The 21,748-nt window shown below is 44.7% G+C and overlaps 1 protein-coding gene across 1 annotated transcript in view; it reads right to left on the bottom strand.

Annotated features, from left to right (window-relative positions):
* The window catches only part of LOC145395535 (very long chain fatty acid elongase 4-like), a 96,605-nt gene that overhangs the window by 23,573 nt on the left and 51,284 nt on the right, over positions 1 to 21,748 (bottom strand). The gene's annotated exons all lie outside the window — the stretch shown is intronic.

Below are 21,748 nucleotides of genomic sequence, written 5' to 3'. Positions count from 1 at the left end.
AGGAAAGAAAAGCAATAAGAAGTGACAGGAAAGATGGGAGAAATAGGTAGAGAGGAGGGCAGGTACAGAAAAAGAATGATAAAGGTGATGGAAGAAGTAGGCAGCACTACATCAAGTGAGTGGATGATGGTCGCCACCACCTATAATAATAATAATAATAATAATCCATCCATCTTCCAATCCAACGTTGCCCCATGAGGAGCGTAGAAGCCCAGGGCCAGGCAAGTTGGTCCTGACATTTAGGATGAGAGTGAATAATAATAATAATAATAATAATAATAATAATAATAATACATTCCATCCATCATCCAATCCAGTCTTGCCCCATGAGATGCGTAGGAGCCCCGGGCTAGGCAAACTGGTCATGACATTTAAGATGAGTGACCAGCCTCACTCGTCCCTGAGTGGCATTACATGAGCAATAAACCCCAACCATCCCTTGGATATAAACCTTTACCGGCTCAATCCAATTGGAGCATCTTAATTACCTACTAAACCACCAGGCGCCATAATTTGGTGTTATGGCTACCACCCAGCATAGTAAATGGTTTCCTGGTGTATAGGAAACCATTTGGCTTGTCACTCAGTGTAGAGTCACCCACAGGCAGAAGGAAGAGGAAGGAATGAAGGAAAGAAAGACAGAAGAGGGAGTGTAAAGTCACCCACAGGCAGAAGGAAGAGGAAAGAATGAAGGAAAGAAAGACAGAAGAGGGAGTGTAAAGTCACCCATAGGCAGAAGGAAGAGGAAAGAATGAAGGAAAGAAAGACAGAAGAGGGAGTGTAAAGTCACCCACAGGCAGAAGGAAGAGGAAAGAATGAAGGAAAGTAAGACAGAAGAGGAAGGAAGGAAGAGAGGATGATAACAATAATAATAATCCATCCATCCATCATCCAATCCTATGTTGCCCCATAAGGAGCATAGGAGCCTGGGGCTAGGCAAGTTGGTCCTGACTTTTAAGATGAGAGAGAATAATAATAATAATAATAATAATAATAATGATAATAATCTATCTATATATCTATAGACCGACGCCCTAATCCCGCAAAGGGTGGCTGCAGACAAAACTCCTCCAAGTCGCTCTGTCACCCACCATTTGACTACCCTCCCCCCAACTCACCCCCCCCTCCCTCATATACCTCTCAACTCCATCGCTCCACCTCATCCTCAGTCTACCCCTCCCTCTCCCTCCCTCCACCTCACCTACATACACCCTCTTAGTCAGTCGTTCATTCTCCATTCTCTCCACATCTCCAAACCACCTCAATGTATTTCTCCTAATCTTTTCAACCACATCCACATTCACCCCACAACGTTCCTTCACTTCTTCATTCGTCAACCTGTCCCTCCATGTCACTCCACATGCTCCTCTCAAGTAGCTCATTTCCACAGCTCTCACTCTTGACTTGTTCCCCTCTTGCAAGGTCCACGCCTCGCTTCCATATGTCAGGGTAGGGATCACAATACTATCATGCAGTGACTTCTTAACTTCCATACTCACCTCCCTATTTCTCATCACTGCTTTCAGTGAACCAACAACCTTCCTTCCCTGTTGTACCCTTTCACGCACTTCATCCCCCGAAGTTCCATCCTTACTCATCACACTACCCAAGTATTTGAATGTACTCACATTCTCCATATCCTCACCATCCAACCTCAATGCACACTCTGTGACTTCATTCCTCTCAAACACCATAACTTTACTTTTGTTTACATTAACTTTCAGATTCCTCCTCCTACACACTGTCCCAAAATCGTTCACCAAACCTTGCAACTCCCATTCATCTTCACTCAACAATACTGTATCATCAGCAAACAGCAACACCGGAATCTTCCAAATCTCACCCTCATTCATTAGAGCCACCCCCACATCCACTGCCCTACCTTGCACCTCCTTTACAACCCCATCCATGCATATATTAAACAGCCATGGAGACATCACACAACCCTGTTTCAGTCCTACATTGAGATCAAAGAACTCACTCAGCTCACCATCCACTCACACCGTAGCCCTAGCTCCTTCGTACATACTCTTCACAGCACTCAACAATTTCTCCTCACTCCATATATCCTTAATACCTTCCACATACCTTGCCTATCTATTCTGTCATAAGCTTTCTCCAAGTCCATGAAGGCAGCATACACTTTCTTTCCCTTCTCTAGATATTTCTCCACTAAACATCTTAGAACAAATATCTGATCTACACACCCTTTTCCCTTCCTAAATCCCCCTTGTTCTTCTCCAACTAGCTCCTCTGTCATATGCTTAACCCTATCAATGAGTATTCTACCTTATATTTTACCAGTCACACTAAGAAGGCAAATACCCCTATGGTTACCACATACTTCTCTCTCCCCTCTTCCTTTGTATAAAGGAACAAATATACCTGATTTCCAGTCCTCTGGAACCCTTCCCTCTTCCCAAGCCAATCTACACAACTTCCCTATCCACTCCACAACAATCTCACCCCCATACCTCAGCATTTCACCACACACTCCATCAATTCCTGGGGCCTTTCCAAACTTAATCTTCTTCATCACTTCCACTACTTCCGCCCTACTGATCTCTTCCTCCCTCCTCTCATCTCTTCTTCTCCCAGCCATTCCCCAACCACTTATACTCGCACTGCTGCCACTCTCTACATTCAACAAATTGTTTCAATAGCCCCGTGCTCCCCACTCAGGTTTATTTCAAAGATCTGAGGTGACGTATAATGGAGGTTTATTCCAGAGAGAACTTCTATACCTGTGCTCTGTTAGATGTCTAGCCCCATACTGACTCACAGCGAGCAGCGGGCGTGGGAACCTTAGCTTAAGTCAGCAGTTTAGAGAAGTGTGCTAATTTCATCGATGGTACTGGTTATATATACATATATATATATATATATATATATATATAGGTTTTAGGTGTACATAGTATGGGTACAATACTCCCCCGGTAAAAATGGAATTGGTGTCTCCTGACACAATGAAGGTAGGAATGCAGTGGAAATTCAATAATTGTGAAAAAAAAAGTGTGGTGGGTGTTTAGTATGTATATAAGTAAATGGGTTAATTATTATTGGTTGATAAAAAACAATCCATAGGAATTGTAGCAAAGCACAGGAATATAGTATATACAATACATGGCCATGTGAAAGAAGAAGAAAAAAAATGTAAATACATAGGAATAATATAACAATGGGTGTATAGACATATGATGTAAATGCACAGTACGTAGGTACAATAATGAAAGAATAGACTGAAGGGTAATATATCATTTGTGGAGCACATATGTGTAGAGGTCACTATATTTATAAGGATCCCATCCGACTATATGATGCACACTACTATTCTCTTTGTCATATGAATCCATATTTGGTTCAGTAATTTCACACTAGATTTACTGTTCCACATATAGTCTATATGGTTATGCTACTAGTAGAAAATATGGATAGTATTTTGGCTGCCACTACATTTTTCTGTTACTCATGAACTGTTCGTTTTCTATTTGGTTACACCTTTTCAGTATTATGTAAGGCGTTTCTGTTCAAATTTCTTATGTATTATATTAATTTCTGATTTTCTGTTAATAGATGGTATTTCGATGCTTCTGCACTTTTAGTTACCATGGATGGACATTAAACACTGCCTTCTTCTACAGCCTGGGGAGGCTGTACAACTCCTGTTGCGATTCTGATTTGTTGAAGGCGGTGTTCCATTTTCCTTACACAACAGGGCATTGCGCAGATCATAAGAATGAAACCTATCAAAGAGATGGCCACTGGGGGAAACACAATTGTTGGATGTATCCATGAACGGCTGAAGGCCATAGAAAACTGGTCCATAATGAAGTCACTTTCATTTAGAAAGGTTAGCATGCGCAAGTTTGCAGAGGTGATAGAGATGACAAATTATGTGGTCGATGAAGGCACGCGCTACGCTTTTCGCGATCTTATCTGCAAGTGGAACTAGGACACAGTAGCGAGAGAAATGATCAACAGCTACAAATAAATACTGAGCGCCTGATTCCGTAAGCGAAAGTTTTAGAAGGTCAATAGAAACAGTTTCCCACGGATGTGACGGAATTGGGTATTGTAAGAGCGGTGCAGGTAATCCAGTTGATCCTTTATGACAGTGGCACGAAATACAAGAGTCACAGTGTACACTGATATCTCGACTCATAGTTGGTCAATAGTATGCAAGACGTGCCTGTCGCAAGCATCGATCTTTACTTGGACGGGATGCATGAGGTGTGTTATGAACTATTTGAAGTACCGCAGATATTAGATCAGTAGGGACAACAAGTTGGTGGACTTCCCTATTGGGCAATTCCTTCCCTGTTAGAAATGTTTTCCTGTATAAGATACTATCTTTTAGAATGAACTCATCAATTGGTACTGGCAGAGTAGGTAAGGTAGAATTATCTCCCGATTCCAGGAAATAAATCACTTTGGACCAGACAGGGTCCTTGTGCTGATGATGTTGAACGACTTCTGGTGTTAGTGTGGTGTTATCGGTGTTGTTTGGCCGCACTGATGTGACAGCCGCTGCCACATTGCGTGAAAGTGCGTCCGCGACCACATTCGATTTTCCTGGGACATACTGAAAAGTCGGGTTGAAGTCCTCGATGATGACAGACCATCTAGTTAGCCTACCTGTGAGGTTACGTCCTTTGAACAGATCGCATAGAGGTAGGTGGTCTGTTTGGATATGCACTGGGTAACCATATACTATATCTCTGAAGTGTTTCAAGGACCAGACCACTGCCAGAGCTCCGAGATCTGTAACACTATAATTATGTTTGGCAGGGTTGAGGAAGCGACTAGCATACGCTATTACCCGCTTCCTTGATCTTTGATCCAATTGCATTAAAACTGCATCAAGGCCTGCGCCTGAGGCATCTGTGCACAAAAGAAGTGGTTGTGTATAATCAGGAAATGCTAAAACTGGGGCATTTACAAGAGCTGTTTTCAGTGCTTGGAAGGCTTGTGACTGATCGTTTGTCCAAACAAAAGGCACATTTTTCTTTGGTAAGTGAGTCAGAGGAGCGGCGATCTGTGAGTAACTTTTTATGAATCACCGGTAGTAACCACTTAATCCCAGGAAACTCTTTACAACATCTGTACTGGTAGGTTCTGGAAGTTGATTATCGCCTTAGTTTTATCGGCATTAATATGAATCCCTTGTGCATCAACTACATGCCCTAAAAATTTAATTTTCTTTCTTAGGAAGTTACATTTACTGAGGTTAATCTTCAAACCAGCCACTTGAAGGTGCTGAAATACTTGTTGAAGTTTAACAAAATGTTCAGGAATGGATTTGCTCACAACAATAATATCATCTAGACAGGCGAAGAGAGAATGGCCCATCATGCCACAAAAAACTGAATGGATGAGTCGCATGAATACTGAAGGGGCATTCCTTAATCCGAAGGGAAGTCTCTTGAACTGAAAATGTCCAGAAGGGGTACTAAAAGCTGTTATTGGACGAGATGATTCTTCCATTTCTACCTGCCAGTAGCCACTGAGTAGATCCAGTGATGTAAAGACTACGTTGTTCTCACCTAGTGACTCCAGTAAATCAGTCAGGACTGGCAATGGAAAACGATCGGGTACAGTAACTGAATTTACTCAATGATAGTCCACTACTGGTCTAAATTGGCCATCTTTCTTTGGAACTAAGAAAAGTGGGCTATTCCAGGGACTGACAGAGGGTTCAATGATATCCTGATCTAACATTTGTTGTACCATCTCGTCAGTCTTGTTCCTCAAGCTGTGAGACAATCAGTAGGCTGGTATGTAAATCGGTTGAGTACCCTGGACCAGTTCTATGTTGTGCTTCACTAAGTCTGTCCTACCCATGGGTTCTCCGGGTAAGGCTACTACATCTCGATATGACTGCAACAGATTGACTAACTGATCTTTATGTTGTGGATAATCATCACAAGTCAGGCTTGAGAGTAGGTCAGGTGAAAGGGTTGGAGCAGATCCCATAGAATTAATGGCATACACACCGACTGGTTCACCATCATCATCATCATGTTTAGTAGGTATGGAGATTGGTACCTCCTGGCACTCCCTTACGGCCGATGGGTAAACTAGAAAGTCTCCAATCTTTATACCATTTTTAAGTTTGATAGGAGCAGTACTGGTACTGAATAAGTACAGGTAACACAAGTTATCCTCCAACACAGTACACAACGCCGACTCATAAGTTAAACCATTCACACAACACGTCTCTGGTAATGTTAGTACATTCACTCCAGCTGTCGCACCTACAACACGAACAGAGACTTTGGTAAACTCATGCGGCAACAAAGTTGTGCACTGATTTGTTACTGCACGCTTCGTCTCTGCGTGTTCTAGAACATCATTCAAAGTTTGTGAGGTGGGTAACTGAGACGTGTCTGAGTCGGCTTGAGTGCTGTCATTAGAGGGGTTATCATGATTTACTGTTGAGTGATTAGAGGGTGTATCAGTAACAGTTGGTGAATTTACTTCAACGCTCCCAGGGAGTGGTGGATTTATTACTTTACTCTCAGAGAATGAGGAGCATTCACCTGTACTCTCGGGTAGTGGTGAGGATAGTGAGGACTGAATGACTGAGTTAATATGGGAAAGGACAGGACGTGGATAAGCCATGCCATATACTGGAAAGCCATGTCTATTCTAGTAGAAGACAGGATTAGAGCTATGTTGTATTCAGCCATGGTGGGTAACCCTAGAAGGGCATCTGCTGGATATTTGAGGTCATTTGTAACATGAAATGTCACTGTAAAAGGTGTCAAAGCTTTATCTAATTGTATTTTCAAAACAACTCGCCCTTTGACTCGAAACTCGGAGCCATCCACACCACATAAACGAATGTCCGGTGGCTCAAGAATGCCAACCCTTTTACCTGGTCCCCTAATGCTGTTTAAGGAGCTTTCAGACATCAGATTTACCATAGACCCCGTATCCATGAAAAACGAGGTTTGTATGTCTTCACTCCGCCCTAGAATGACTAAGCCTGAAGAAGTGATAGGCCCTACCTGGCGGATGGGGAGTTGGTCTTCTGTAGTTACGTGATACGGGTCCGGTGCGAGTGCTGCCCTTCCCCCGACTGGCGACTGTTTAGGAAACGACACTCCTCAGTAGTGTGAGTCGTACTGGTCTTATGATATTTGCACTTGGGGCGACACGTTCGTGATGGCGTACGCTGGCGACACTGTGAGGGATGATGTCGGTATTCGCGGTCGCAACTGGATGCTCGATGTCCGATGTGACCACAGCGCCAGCACACGATCGAGGCTTGTCTACCCCGGCGCACATCTGACTGATCATGACCGCTGGTTGGTGATCTACAACGTGAAAGGGAACGGTTAGTGTTAGGTTGTCCTCTCGCAATTGGTCGCGAACGTGAGTGATCTGACAAAGCAACGGAGGTGTGGAGAACTTGGGAAAAGGAAGGGCAAATAGTGGCCTGACGAGTGAGATTAGATCCCGTTCGTTCCCTAATGGCCTTGGAGACATTTTGAATTTTGTCTCCTGAGTTGAATCCTATCTGTAATGCTAATTCTTTCTGGGTGGGGTCAAGCCAATTCATAAATCTCAGATAACCCAGCAAATCTTCAAAGTCATCAAGGGAAATCAGAAATGTTCCCTGAACGTCTCTGACCCACTGGGTGCCAAGCAACAACTGGCGCATCTCAGAACTAGTGGCTTTCATTGCCGCTGCTGCCTCACACAATTTTGCATCTTTAGGTGGGACCTTCATATCCTCCTCCATTTGGGATAATAAATTGGTAAAACCTAAGAGAGAGGTGGCATTTGAATGCTGACAACAAAGCTGAATTAATTCACGACGCAAGGCATCAAATGTTTGACAGTCCTCAAAATGGCCTGAACGAATCGTGGCTCCTATTGGGGACCTACCTTGGTGGAGCCTCCCCATAAGGTAGGAGACTTTGAGGGGTTCATTTGTGATTTGTCTGTTTCGAATGTCCGTTTCTACCTCTCTGAGGAAGTCGTAAATTGACACTGAGTTATCTTCGCCGGTAAATTTAGGGCGGTTAGCATCGTCCAAATATATTGACTGTGGAGGGGGTGGTGTTGCCATGGTTGGAAGAGGGTGAGGTTGGATACGTGTGGAAGTAACTGAAGTAGTAGGTTGACAGGTAGTGAAAGTAATGGTAGTTATGTGTGGCTGAGTTGGGAGCTGAAGTGTTGTATCAGAGACAACTTGGGAAGTGGAAGTAGTAGGAGGTGAAGGAAGTTCTAGGGAGTCATTTAAAGATGAAGGTGTATCTGGATTTAATTTATCTGAGAGAAAGATATCTGGGTCCTCTAGAGCAGAAGTAGTAGTAGTAGTGGTAGTGGTGGTAGTAGTAGTGGGGGTGATGGTGGTGAGAGTAGTATGAGAATGTTCAGTTTTAGGAGTTGTCTGGGTGGATGAAGAATATTTTTGGCACGATCGACCGCTACGAAGAACAGTCACTGAATCGTCATTATCGGGAGTTACCGGCTCACTTTCAGTTGCTTGTCGCTGGCGAACGGGAAAGAGCTCAGTTTTTTTCAAAGTATAACATGTAGTGAAGGAGAGAAAAAAAAGAAAATGTTAAATGATAATGAGAATGAAAATTTTCATATACAATGTGAGAATGATGGCATATGAAATATGTACAATAGTAATGGGAGTAAATATTTACAATGGGGGAAAAATGAACAAGAGAAATCAGATGAAAAGAAATGAGGTGAGAGGTGAGTGTGGTGGGTGGTGGTGCGGAGAATGAAGGTAAATATAAGCGATGCACAATAGTGAATAAAAGACAGATGAATGGTATTATGAGGTACAATCTGTATAGAAAATCCGGAGAGTAATCTCTATAGAAAGACAGGGCTTGAGCTGATTAGCATAAACTATACAAGTACATATAAGGAATACCGAAGCAGTGAGAATGAAAGGAAGTCTTGTTTGGAAGAAGGGAAGTTGAGATGGTACTTGAATGAAGGACCTCTCCCCGGTGGCGAAGGTGGCAGGGGTGGGGTGCCGATGACATCACAAGTTCAGGCGACGAATGGGAGGCCAGCTGAGGGTCAGATGATCACCAGCGAGACGGTGATTGAAGAGAGCCAGCGATGACGTGGAGACATGTGCCCTTGGCAAGATGCCGGAGGCCGCAGTTGCCAGGCGGTGAGGGTGGGGCTGCTGGGGCAGGTTCTGCTTGGTCACCAATGCGGAAGGTGTGGGTGAGAGGGGGCGGTTGGGGTGTGGTAGGGTGAGCCGGGATGGTAATCATAAAATTATGAAGACAGTGAGGATGGAAGGGCTGACACCTGATAGTTCCTTACTGAGTTTCAGTAGAATAGCAGCTGTTGGGAAGTGATGTGACCCGCACGTCGGTGACGACACGTCAGGGAAGTTGCAGGAAGCGTTCACTACGGAAGACGTAGGTGTCCCAAACACAAGGCAGGCAAAAGGCAGACGTGCGGCAGGTGTGGAGAATGCACAAGCATGTGTAGGAATCACTCCCGTCGTGGCACTAAATCACGGTACAGGCGAAATGAGGTCCGATTCACCGCTGCTACCAAATTGTTTCAATAGCCCCGTGCTCCCCACCCAGGTTTATTTCAAAGATCTGAGGTGACGTATAATGGAGGTTTATTCCAGAGAGAACTTCTATACCTGTGCTCTGTTAGATGTCTAGCCCCATACTGACTCACAGCGAGCAGTGGGCGTGGGAACCTTAGCTTAAGTCAGCAGTTTAGAGAAGTGTGCTGATTTCATCAATGGTACTGGTTACAAATACATATATATATAGGTTTTAGGTGTACACAGTATGGGTACAAAATCCTCAAAGTGCTCCTTCCATCTCCTCAATTTCTCTCCCTTCTCCACCAACAATCTATTATTCCTATCTTTCACTCCCCTACTATTTCCTCTTTCACACTGCCTTACTTTCTTTACTTCCTTCCAAAACAATTTCTTACTCTCCCTCCATTTCACACTCAGATTCCTCCCAAACTCTTCATCCACTTTCTTCTTACTCTCCTTCACCAATCTCTTAATGTCCCTTCTCCTGCTCACATATACCTCTCTCTTCTCTCTCTCATCTTCTCCCCTACCTCTACTCGCTAACCATTCACTACATGCCTTCTTCTTTTGTTCCACAGCTTGTTTCACCTCATCATTCCACCATGCTGTCCCTTGCACACCCTTGCATCTCCTCCTCACTCCACAAACCGCCTCACACGCTGCGCCTATCTCTTCCATAAATATCTTACATACGTCTTCCACCCCTTCCATCTGCTCTAGCTCATACCTTCCCAATCTTTCTTCCACTATGCTCTTATACTCTGCCACTTTCTCACTATCTTGCAAAATCTCCACTCTTCTCACAGGAGCTGTTTCCTCCCGTCTTCCCCTTCGTCTCCTCAACCATTTTCTTTGCAGCTCTACCTTGGCCATCACTAAGTGATGGTCCAAGACTCCATTCCCCCACCCTCTCCACACTCTTGTATCCAACACTTGTCTTCTCATTCGCTCATCCACACACATGTAGTCTATCATTGCCTTTCGTTCAACAAGTTCACCATCCAGCCTCCTCATTACTCTCCATGTATATTGGTGGATCATCTTATGTCGGAAGTAGGTGTTGGCTATTGTCAACCCCTTACCAACACAGATGTCCACCAAAGCACTACCATTCCCATCTACGTCAGCTGGCACACCCCACTGACCAACCACTCCATCCACTCGTACATTCCCAACTTTGCCATTCATGTCTCCAATCAAAACCACTGTCTCGCTCCTCTCAAATTTGTCTATACATTCTACTCTTGCCCAAAACTCATCTTTCACTATTGCCACTCGGTCCTCTGTCGGAGCATACACACACACAATTGCCCATGCTTGTATACCTACTTTCATCCTCACCCATACAATCCTTGAACCTATTGTTCCATACTCTCTTATATTCTCCTTCCACTTCTTGCTTATCATCAAACATACTCCCTCTCTTGCCCTCTCATTCCCACTGACTCCTGCACATATACCTAAACCATATTCCCATTCTCTCACCCTTTCACCTCCCCATTTAGTTTCAGTCAATCCACATATATCCACTCTTGCATCCTCAACCACCTGAACAATCTCTCTCTCTTTCACTTCATCATTCACTCCTCTCACATTCCAAGTTCCCATCCTAAGAATGTCCTTTGTCAGTTCCTTAGTAGCCAACGTATGGTCCGTCCTGGTCCGAGGCGCTTTATTCGCTTGTTTAGTTAGTTCTTTTCACGGGGTGGGGCACTAACCCACCACCAACCCTTTTAGTCACGTCGTACGACAAGCAGGGATACTGGGGGAGTATTCTTGAACCCCCCTACCCCCAGGGGGTTAGATCTGGACAGCCAAGGTAATGACAGGTTAGACAGTTTAGGATCTGGTGGGTGAGTAAGGGTGTGCTGTCCAAAATACCCAATTTACCCCACAAATTTCCTCCAAGGTTATACCAGCTGAACCCAACCTAAACATAACCTAATTATTGCAAATCATTTATGACAGAGTAACGATGGAAGTTTGGAGGGTGAAGTACTTGAAACGGTACAGCAGGGAAGAAAGGTTGCTGGTTCTTTGAAAGCAGTGATAAGAAACACGGAAGTGAGCATGGAAGTGAAAAAGTTACTACATGACAGTATTGTGATACCAACTCTAACGTACGGAAGTGAAGCTTGGATCTCGTTGGAGGGACAGATGTCAAGAGTGAGAGCAGTGGAAATGAGTTATTTGAGAGGAGCATGTGGAGTTACATGGAGAGAGAGACTGACAAATGAGGAAGTGCAGGAGCGTTGTGGTGAGGATGCGGAAGTGACAGAAAGCGTTAGGAGAAATACACTCAGGTGGTCTGGCCATGTGGAGAGGATGGAGTGAGAGACTAACTAGGAAAGTGTGTGTGAGTGAGGTGCGTGTGGAGTTACATGGAGAGACAGACTGACAAATGTGGAAGTGAAGGAGCATTGTGATGTGAATGTGGATGTGATAGAAAGCGTTAGGAGAAATACAATGAGGTGGTTGGTCATGTGGAGAGGATGGAGGATGACAGACTGATGAGGAGAGTGTATGTGAGTGAGGTGTAGGGGGGGAGAGGGAGGGGGAGGCCAAGGATGAGATGGAGGGATGAAGTGGAGAGGTATATGAAAGAGGGTGTGTGTGAGCTGGTAGCAGGGCAGTGAAATGGCAAAGGACAGGGCAACATGGAGGTGATTTGTTTGTGGCCACCCCTTACGAGATTAAGGCGACTGGCAATAGATAAATAGATAGACAGAAATGGATGGCCAGGGTTATGATAGGTCAGTTTAGGATGCTGGTAGGTTAGTATGGGTGGTTTGTACAAAATAACCAATTTACCCCCAAAACTAATAATAACCCAAGCTAAATTACACCTAATTATTGCAAACCACTTATGACAGAAAAGATACAGTGTTAGGAATGTGTTGTGCATATGAGAAAGTGGGGTGTGAGCTGGGAGCAGGGCAGTGAAATGGAAGGGGACAGGGCGACATGGAGGCGATTTGTTTGTGGCCATCCCTTATGGGATTACAGCGTCTGGCAATAGATAGATAAACAGATAGACTTATGACTGAAAAGATACAGTATTAGGGATATGTTGTGCATGTGTTGAGGCAGAACTGCTGTTGTAGTTGGGCCAAAAAGCTGCCAGAAAAACAAAATCAGGGAAAAATTTGGTCTGGAACTGAAATGCAGTGATGCTGATGTTTCTCCCATTTCAACCTCATTCCTCTCCCTGGGATTGCAATTAATTACTTTTGTTTTTGGTAGAAAAGTATAATAATGGTCACACAAATACAGTATAACCGTCAATTATCCCAACGCTCTGTATCCGGTTATGCTCCGTATCCGGATGTTACGCTTTGGCTCTATTATACCTGTATCCGGATTTATTTGTCCATAACCAGACGTAAAAGTTCCAGCCTTGGGGGCCGGCCAGCCTACAAAGTAAAAAAAACTCCACTGGGTGGCTCACCGGCCTCTCTGTCCATGGGGAGGTAATAGACCGTAACCCACAAGCACAGCAAACAAGGCTGTCCGACTCCCTACTGAATGGTGGACATCCCCTGGCCACCCCAATTACCGGTAACATTCCGGCAGTGCGCAAGGAAAACAAACGTAACCCACAAGCTGAGTGAAAATGGCTGTCCAGCTCCCTATCAAATGGTCAAAATCCCCCGGCTGCCTGGATTAGTCGGAAACTCCCGGCCATGCACAGCCATCCGCCCCCGTACCAAGTGGTCAAAGTCGCATTGCCGTCTGGATTACTCGACCACTCCTTAGGTCATGCCAGCATCAACCAGTCGACTTTGGTGTGGTTCCGCCAGCAACGTGGTGCCAGCGTGCTTGTACAGGAGACCAAGTTGAAGGCTGCAGCCAAGACGTTTGCACATCTGCACAACATACATGGCTTCACGGCATCAGGGGGCTGGCTCTTCCGGTTTAAACTTTGGCATGGACTTCCAGCCCATAAGATACATGGCGAGGCTTTGGACACAGCAATGGAAGATGTACGCCGTTTCACCAGAAAGTGCAGCCCCTGATCAAGGACAAGGGCCTTGCTCTGGATCAGGTGTATGTACAATGCTGACACTCCGTGCCCACCAACACCCTGGCAGAAGAGACGAAGACTATGCCTGATTGGAAGTTGTCCAAACAACATGTCTCTGTTTTGTGCTGTGCCAGTGTTAACGGGACGGACCGCCTCAAACCCGTTGTTGTTGGGTGTGCAAAACAACCACGCTGTCTCTATGGGATGATGGATAGCCTGCCTGTTGTGTGGTACCAATCTGTGAACGCCTGGATTACCACTAAGATATTCAGAGACTGGTTCCACAGACACTTTGTCAAGGAGGTTATCCGTTAGCAGACGGAGGAACTTGGTATCCCTCGTGACAAGGTGAAGACACTCCTGCTTCTGGACAATGCTCCTGCACATCCATCTGAGGAGGATTTGGTTGCTTTTGATGGCCATATTAGGTGCATGTTTCTGTCACCTATTACCACTGTTCTGCTTCAACCAATAGACCAAGGTGTTATTGTGGCTGCAAAGAGACTGTACCGCCGGAGGTTCCTGAACAAGGTGATGGAGGTGCTGGAGGAAGAGGACGCGGTGGAGGACACACGTGGGCAGCAAACCTTGCAAGGAAGTCTGCATCAAAACCTTGGACACTGGTTGGTCTCGTCTCCTTCAGGAATGCGAGGCCGTGCACGCCTTCGAAGGATTTGATGTGGACGATTTCCACCTTTGGCTACAAAACGCAGGTGAGGATGTGGACATTGATGATGTGAGGGATTGGCTGGACGACAATGATGGCAATCCAGTTTATCAGACCTTGTCTGATGAGACCACTACTGCTGTGTCTGCAGGGCCAACAGCGGAATGCAACGAGGATGAGGACGAAGACTCTGACTCTGGCCACCCCGCCTCTCCATCACTCCATTGTCTTGGTGCATTGCTGGCCGGCATCGAGCAGGTGCTCGAATATGCCAAGCACCCTCATTGCGACAGGGAGTTGGTGCCACTCAAGCTGGCCATGGATCTGCAGGCAGTCAGGGACGCTGTCATTTCCAACAGAATCGCCGCAACTATTGTCAGATGAAGATCATCTCCTTCTTCAAGCCCGCCACCCCTTTAAGTGCCAGTCTCTTCTCCCCACCATGACCAACACCACCCGCTGAACCCCAGTCTTCACCCTCGGACCCACAACCATGCACACTGACAGCCATTGAGTTGCTATTAGATGTGAGCTTGTGACTGTCTTCAAAGAGTCCTGAGGTGGGTAGGGTTCCATCACCTCACCACACGTCCCTGCTCATTGACCGGCTTCAGCAGGTGGAGGAGGAGGAATTCTTTGACCTTTGCCAGGTGGCTGTGGTGGCCACTAGACCACATGGGACACCTGTACACATGTTGCTGCCTGATGGGTTACCACACCTGTCTGCCGTTCACTAGGTGGTAAGTGTGTTACTAATGATTTCTTAACTGTTGCTAATAATTTCTTATTCACTGGACACTGTATGATGTAAATGTTAACGTCCTCCAATCCAACCACCAATAATCCAAAAATTCCAATACGCTGAATTTGTCAAGGCAAAATGTTTTGATTTTTTTTTTTTTTCTGGGCTTTATCTAAGGATTTCTCTGGCTTGGCCTTGGATGTACTGCCTGTAACTCTTCACCTACACTTCCATGGATTTCTGCTGAGTAAAACAATGGCCCTTATCACATTAAGCGTTTATTTAATGATCATGTACATATTTATAATGTTTTCAAAGATCCCTCCCAATAGTCCGGAAAAAACACTAGTCCCAAAGACCCTCAGTGCCCTGCCATTTGGATTACAGGACTTTTACTGTATATAACCTTGTGTAACTATGCACGGATGCTACAAGTGTACGTGACTTAACTCGCCCAGCAAGGTCCAGCCACTCCCCTGAACTTGCTGTGTCTGCATTTTTTGGAAGCTGAGGCAATGTGTGTGCTGGTTTAGGGTCAGTCAGAAGCAGGCTACCAACCACGGCACATCTGTGTTAAATCTAGCTATCTATCGCCAGATGCCTAAATCCCGTAAGGGGTGGCCACAAATAAATCGCCTCCATATCGCTTTGTCCCCTGCCATTTCACAGCCCTGCTCCCAGCTCACACCCTCATCTCTCACATACCTCTCCACTCCATCCCTCCACCTCATCCTTGGCCTCCCCCTCCCTCTCCCCCCCTCCATCTCACTCACATCTACTCAGAATAAATTAGAAAACTGACAACGGACTTTGAGCTTACCCCTCTCAGCCTGTTTCATGCATACTGTTTTTTTTAAATAATTTTTGTTGTTTAACCCCTACACCGCGGGCATGTTTACCGATGTTTTGCGTGTGCCGCGGGGTTATTCGGACTCCGACAGACTCTCAAAAAATATTTGCCAAAAATCAGTTATTAGTCCTAGAATATTAAAATTATATATGCTTATGGCACATACCTTCAGCTTTCTCCTGGAATGTTTGTTGAGCCTTCGTCAGTTACCGTAGGACTTGTAGAGACCTCTGAAGTTGGGTAACGAAGTCTCCACTTTACACTTCCCGACAACCCGTAATATGATTACCACAGCCAGATATTAACACTATAAACACTATTCTATGATTTTCAAGTAGTTTGGGATCCATACTCCAAAAAAAAAAAACACTGTGAAAGCAATGAAAATTATGAGCGCGTCTGACCGCCGCACTTGCGCTAGTTCGCTCTTGGTCCTCTGTCATTTATTATTCATAAAACCCCTCACACTTTATATTTCTATTACTATATAACACTTATATATATCTACAGTCTTTATCCATAAGTTTCCTTCAGTAGTATTAGTTTATTGTCACTGTAGGGATTCAATTTCTTTCAGTAAAATACGTAGCATTCACTTTCTCGTCCTGTATACTGGCATTGAGAGTGAATGTCACTTTCATCTTCACTCTCATAACTCATAGTATTCAGACATGCTATAGTGAAACTTTCACTTTCATTACTCCTAGGGTATATACTCGTATTCTTATAATACTACTCATTTACATTTCTATTTACGTTCTCTATTTTATTTACGTTATTTACATTTCTATTTTATTTACACTGTGTTATGCAGTCACTTGAAGTAACTTATAAAACTATTTTCCATTGTTCACATATATTTACATTCAGTACTTTCACTTGCTGTTTACACATTATTTACAATTCCACTTGCACTGTTGTACTCAATAGAAAGATCGTAGTCACTCTTTTATCAATTGTCAGCCCTTTACCTCTTTCCACACGAGGTTTAGTAGGGGGTAAAGGTCACAGGGCCCTTTGCATGGGGGTGAAAAAGGTCCTGAAGTCAGCAAGAGGATGAGCCGTACCTCCTCTTCGGAAGATGAGAGAGAACTGATAAGGGAGGGCTGGCCCGGGTAGAGGCCTACTTAGGGGATATTCAGTACTACCAACGTAGCTCTTGAAACAGCTATGTATTTCACTGAAATGATTGGCAGGAAATCTAGACAATACATTATAAATTAGGTAGTTCCAGGTGAATGTAAATATCACTTAGGCTTTCCCTTCCCTCCTTATATGTATATTTATTACGAAAATAGATTACAATATATGGCATATTTCAAGGGGAAAAAAAACAGCGAAAATTAGCGAACGAGTGCACGTGAGGTGTTGTCAGGTGATAATTAGCCAATTCTAGGTGTATGGCACTCACACTTACCTTATTTCTTTCTTGTATATATTATTTGGTATAAGAATAGGGCATAGGGCTTATTCCAATGGATGAAATCAGTGAAAAATTCCAGGGAAGATTTACTTAGCGCAGCACGGCCGGGCAGGCGAGAGGATAGGGTAATGGAGGGGGGGTAGGGAGGGTAGTCAAGAACGGGGAGAAATGGCTAAATTGTCAACAATGGATGGGAGTACAGATGAGATTAGGAGTGCTGACTAGTGTTGGACATTGGCAGTACTGATAGATGATACAAGCCCCCACTTGGAAGCCCGGGTGAATTCAAAATAACAGAGAATCACAAAAGCGACGCCCCGCGGTATGATCCCTTGCTCCCGAGCGTCACGAAAGTGACGCCCCGCGGTTAAGGGGTTAACCATTGATTTCTTGGTGTTTTGGATTATAATGCATATTGTAATGTGTGTTTTGATGTCTAAAAACAGCCAAAAGACCGCACAACACTACAGTGCTCGTCAGAAGTATCGAGCGCCTATGGCTGGGCGTGCAATACTTATGGACAAAAAAGAATCACCCGTTTTGGGTAGTAAAAATTGAGCCAGAAGTTTGGGGCACTAGCATGACGTCACGGTGGCCTGAGGCCTTCCTACGCACTGGTTGGTTCCCGCATCAGTTGCCTACAGGCTGCCTGAGAGAGAGAGGAACTCCGCCACTCCTCCCTCTCTTTTTGCGCCATTTTTTACCGAGTGTCCTGCAATGTTTTGCCTTTCGCCACTTTGTTATGGCACCTACCCGTGAACTATCAGGTGAAATCATATCCCAGATCATTGCTCTAAAGAAGGCAGACCACCAAACGAAGGAAATTAGTGAATTGGTTGGCGTGGCTCGATCGACAGTGCATAGGTGGTGCGCATTTTTGAGTGAAAAACAGGGGTGACGTTCCCACAAAGAGGCCTAGGAAAACTTCCCCGAGGTCTGTTAATGTTTTACAACGTGCAGTGGAGTCTAATCCTCGTGTGAGTGCAAGGAAAATAAAGGAGAGCAACCCAGAAGTGTTTGGTGAGGTTTCTGTGCGCACAGTGTCTCGAAGGGTCCATGAACTTGGTTACACAAGTCACGGGCCTGTGAGAAAGCCTCTTCTCACCAAAAGCCAGAGAATTCATAGGCTTGCCTTTGCTAACAAATACCTTAATTGGGGTGAGCAGCAATGGTTGTCAGTGTTGTGGTCTGATGAGGCAACATTTAGTGTAACCTATAACAGAGGAGCACGTGTGTACTGGCGCAAAGGTAGTGACCCACTTGACCCACGGTATGTTGAAAGCACAGTTAAACATCCTGATTCATTCATGGTATGGGGTTGTTTTTCTGGTAAAGGTTTGGGGAAGCTTGTTGTGCTTCCCAAGAACTGCAGAGTGAATCAGGATGTTTACCTGGAGCTTCTGTGTGATCATTTACATGAGTCATTCAAGCTAAAAGGTGCACGAGTGTTTCAGCAGGATGGTGCACCTGCTCATAAGGCCAAATCAGTCACCAATTGGCTTCATGACTGTGAGGTATCATTCATGAAAGACTGGCCAGGAAATATCCCAGACCTCAACCCGATTGAAAACCTCTGGTACCTCGTAAAGAAGAATCTCAAAGGGAAGGACGTGAGCTTTCTGCCTAAGCTGGAAGCCGCCATTCGTGACTCCTGGGACAAAATACCCCTCCAGCACCTCAGGAACCTCGCCCTTTCACTTCCAAGACGTCTCAGGTCCGTGAAGAAGCATAAAGGATACCCTACGAAGCACTAAAAGTAAATAAAATGCATTATTTATATGTTTTATCAATGTTGAAAGGTTTGTTTCGTAGAAGGGACGCAGGGCGCTCCATACTTCTGACGAGCACTGTAATAAAATTAGGAAGGGTACCGTGCATATTGGTAAGCTGGTGCATTATTTTTTTTACTGATTTTGATGATGTTTTAGTCTAAAATTGTGTGTTTAGGTTGATTTATAAACTGGTTTTAGACTTAATGTGTTTTGGCCATAGGTGGGATGAACATTGTCATTTTGGGGTACAGTTTACTAAGCTTGATTTTTTCCAGACTTATATTTGATAATTTTCAGATTTTATTTGTTGGTTTCAGTGAGTTATTTACAGGTGTTAGGCTTAGGTTAGCTTCCTTGACAGCTGTTAGGCCATTTAGATTGGCTTTACACTTGTTTTTGGACTCATTTGGGTGGGTTTTGCATTTGGTTTGGGGGGGAGAAACCCAAGGCTCAAAAACACATCCCTATACTTTACATGTTAAATCTACCCTGATATACGATACCCCGCCTAACGATGGGTTATTACTAAACCAACTGCATCGTTAAACTGGTGTATACCTGTATAATGCATATTGCAATGTATGTTTTTATGTCTAAAAACAGTCAAAAGACCTCAGAACACTGCCAAAATTAGGAGGGGTACAGTACATATTGGCAAGGTATGGGTAGTAGGTTGGACATAGGTAGGATATGGGTATAGTAGAGGATATTGCCCCGTATCCGGACATGCCTTTGGCTCTAGTATGTCTGATAATTGAGGGACTATTGTATTTTGTATTTGATATATATACTGTACTTTGTTATGATACTGTACTTTGCGTTTGTTACATATGGTATATATCAGTTGTACTCAACTGGCAGACCGCGGTCCAAATCAGGACCGCGGTGAGCTTTTGTGTGGACCCCAGCACACTAGCTGCCGGTGGAATGGGTGGTTACCTCAACAATAAATGTACATTCAATGATTTTTTGTTTTTCAAAGAAATGATTTCTGTAGTTTATTTTCAGCAGCGTTTTAGACAAAAAATCCATGTAGCCTGAAGTAAATTGTAATGTGTGTTCTTATATGTTTCTAATTACCACATTTTGAAGTCAGACATTCATCCAGACCCTTGCTACATAGGAAACTGTGTGTCTGGATCTTCACACACAGTAGCTGAGTACCCCTGGTATACAGAAAACACAGTGTCTGTTGTGTGCAATGAGTTATGGGTCCCGCAAAGCCCTCAAGTCAGTGAGGTCAAATCCCAGCTTTTGTTTATCGCCATCACTACGAAAGTAGAGATACATCAGGACTCCCGCGCTGCTCCCTCACTTCATGTTTTGTTTATCTCCGTCAGCTGATACGAGATGCTGCTGTGTGTGTGAGAGTGAACAAGGGTGAGAAAATGATAGTGATGGAATGGCTGTGAAGAGTGACAGAGTGAAGCAAGGATGAGATGCAGTTCTGATGGAGTGACTGAGTGTGTGAGAGTGAAGGTGAAACAAGAGAGAGAGAGAGAGAGTGAAGCAAGGATGAGGTGTGATTCTGATGGAGTGACTGTGTGAGAGTGAAGGTGAACAAGTGAGAGAGAGAGAGAGAGAGAGAGAGTGAAGCAAGGATGAGGTGTGATTCTGATGGAGTGACAATGTGAGAGTGAAGGTGGGAGAGAGAATGATAGTGATGGAGTGGCAGTAAAGTGACAGAGTGCAGAGTGAAGCAAGGATGAGGTTAGGTACATATTCACCCGTGTCTGTCTGTCTGTCTGTCTGTCTGTCTACAAAATAAATAAAAAAGTTACAGTTGGATTTGCATGAAATTCTGTGGGTATGCATGACATGGGCCAACGAAGAATGGGTTACATTTTGGTGGTGATCAGGGTTTGCATCCTGGTCCAGCGCTGTTCTTTGTTTGTTCTCCCGTTCCTTTGTTTGTCCGCGATACATCAAAAAGTTACAGTTGGATTGTAGTCAAATTTTGTGGATATGTGGGTCATGGGCCAAGGAAGAGTTAGCTAAATTTTGGTGGTGATCGGAGTTGTGTGGTACGGGTGCTGGTGGAGGTATGTGCTCTGCGAGTGCTGTCTACTTGCTGCTGCTGCTGTTGTTTTTACTGTTTAACCCTGGTCTGTTTGGCTGAGCAGACCCATCAACCACAGGCAAGCAACTGGTTCTGAGGGGCCATCCTACAAGTGATGGTTACATGAAAGCTGATTCTTAGGTATTTGGCAGAAGTGAGTCTCCTTGGTTACTAGTCATATTCATCCTCCAATCTGACAATGTTTGGCCATTTACTGAGTTGAAATAGGAATGAGTCTCCTTGGTTACTAGTTAAATTTAACCTCCAATCTTACAACGTTTGGCCAATAATTGAGGTGGTTTGGCCATGTGGAGAGGATGGCATATGAGAGACTAACTAGGAGAGTGTGAGTGAGGTGCATGTGGAGTTACATGGAGAGACAGACTGACAAATGAGGAAGTGAAGGAGCGTTGTGGTGTGGATGTGGATGTGATAGGAAGCATCAGGAGAAACACACTGAGGTGTTTTGGCCATGTGGAGAGGATGGAGAGTGAGAGACTAACGAGGAGAGTGTATGTGAGTGAGGAGGCAGAGGGCAGGGGGAGGGGGAGACCGAGGATGAGGTGAAGAGATGGAGGAACAAGGATGGAGAGTGAGACTAACCAGGAGTGTGTATGTCAGTGAGGTGGAGGGGGGGAGAGGGAGGGGGAGGCCAAGG

This window comes from Coenobita brevimanus, chromosome 31, assembly GCF_032717465.1.
Source record: "Coenobita brevimanus isolate Jiangsu-jjx chromosome 31, ASM3271746v2, whole genome shotgun sequence".
Lineage (NCBI taxonomy): Eukaryota > Metazoa > Arthropoda > Malacostraca > Decapoda > Coenobitidae > Coenobita > Coenobita brevimanus.
Note: the sequence above shows the minus strand (reverse complement) of the source record. Positions and strands in the feature narration are given on the sequence as shown.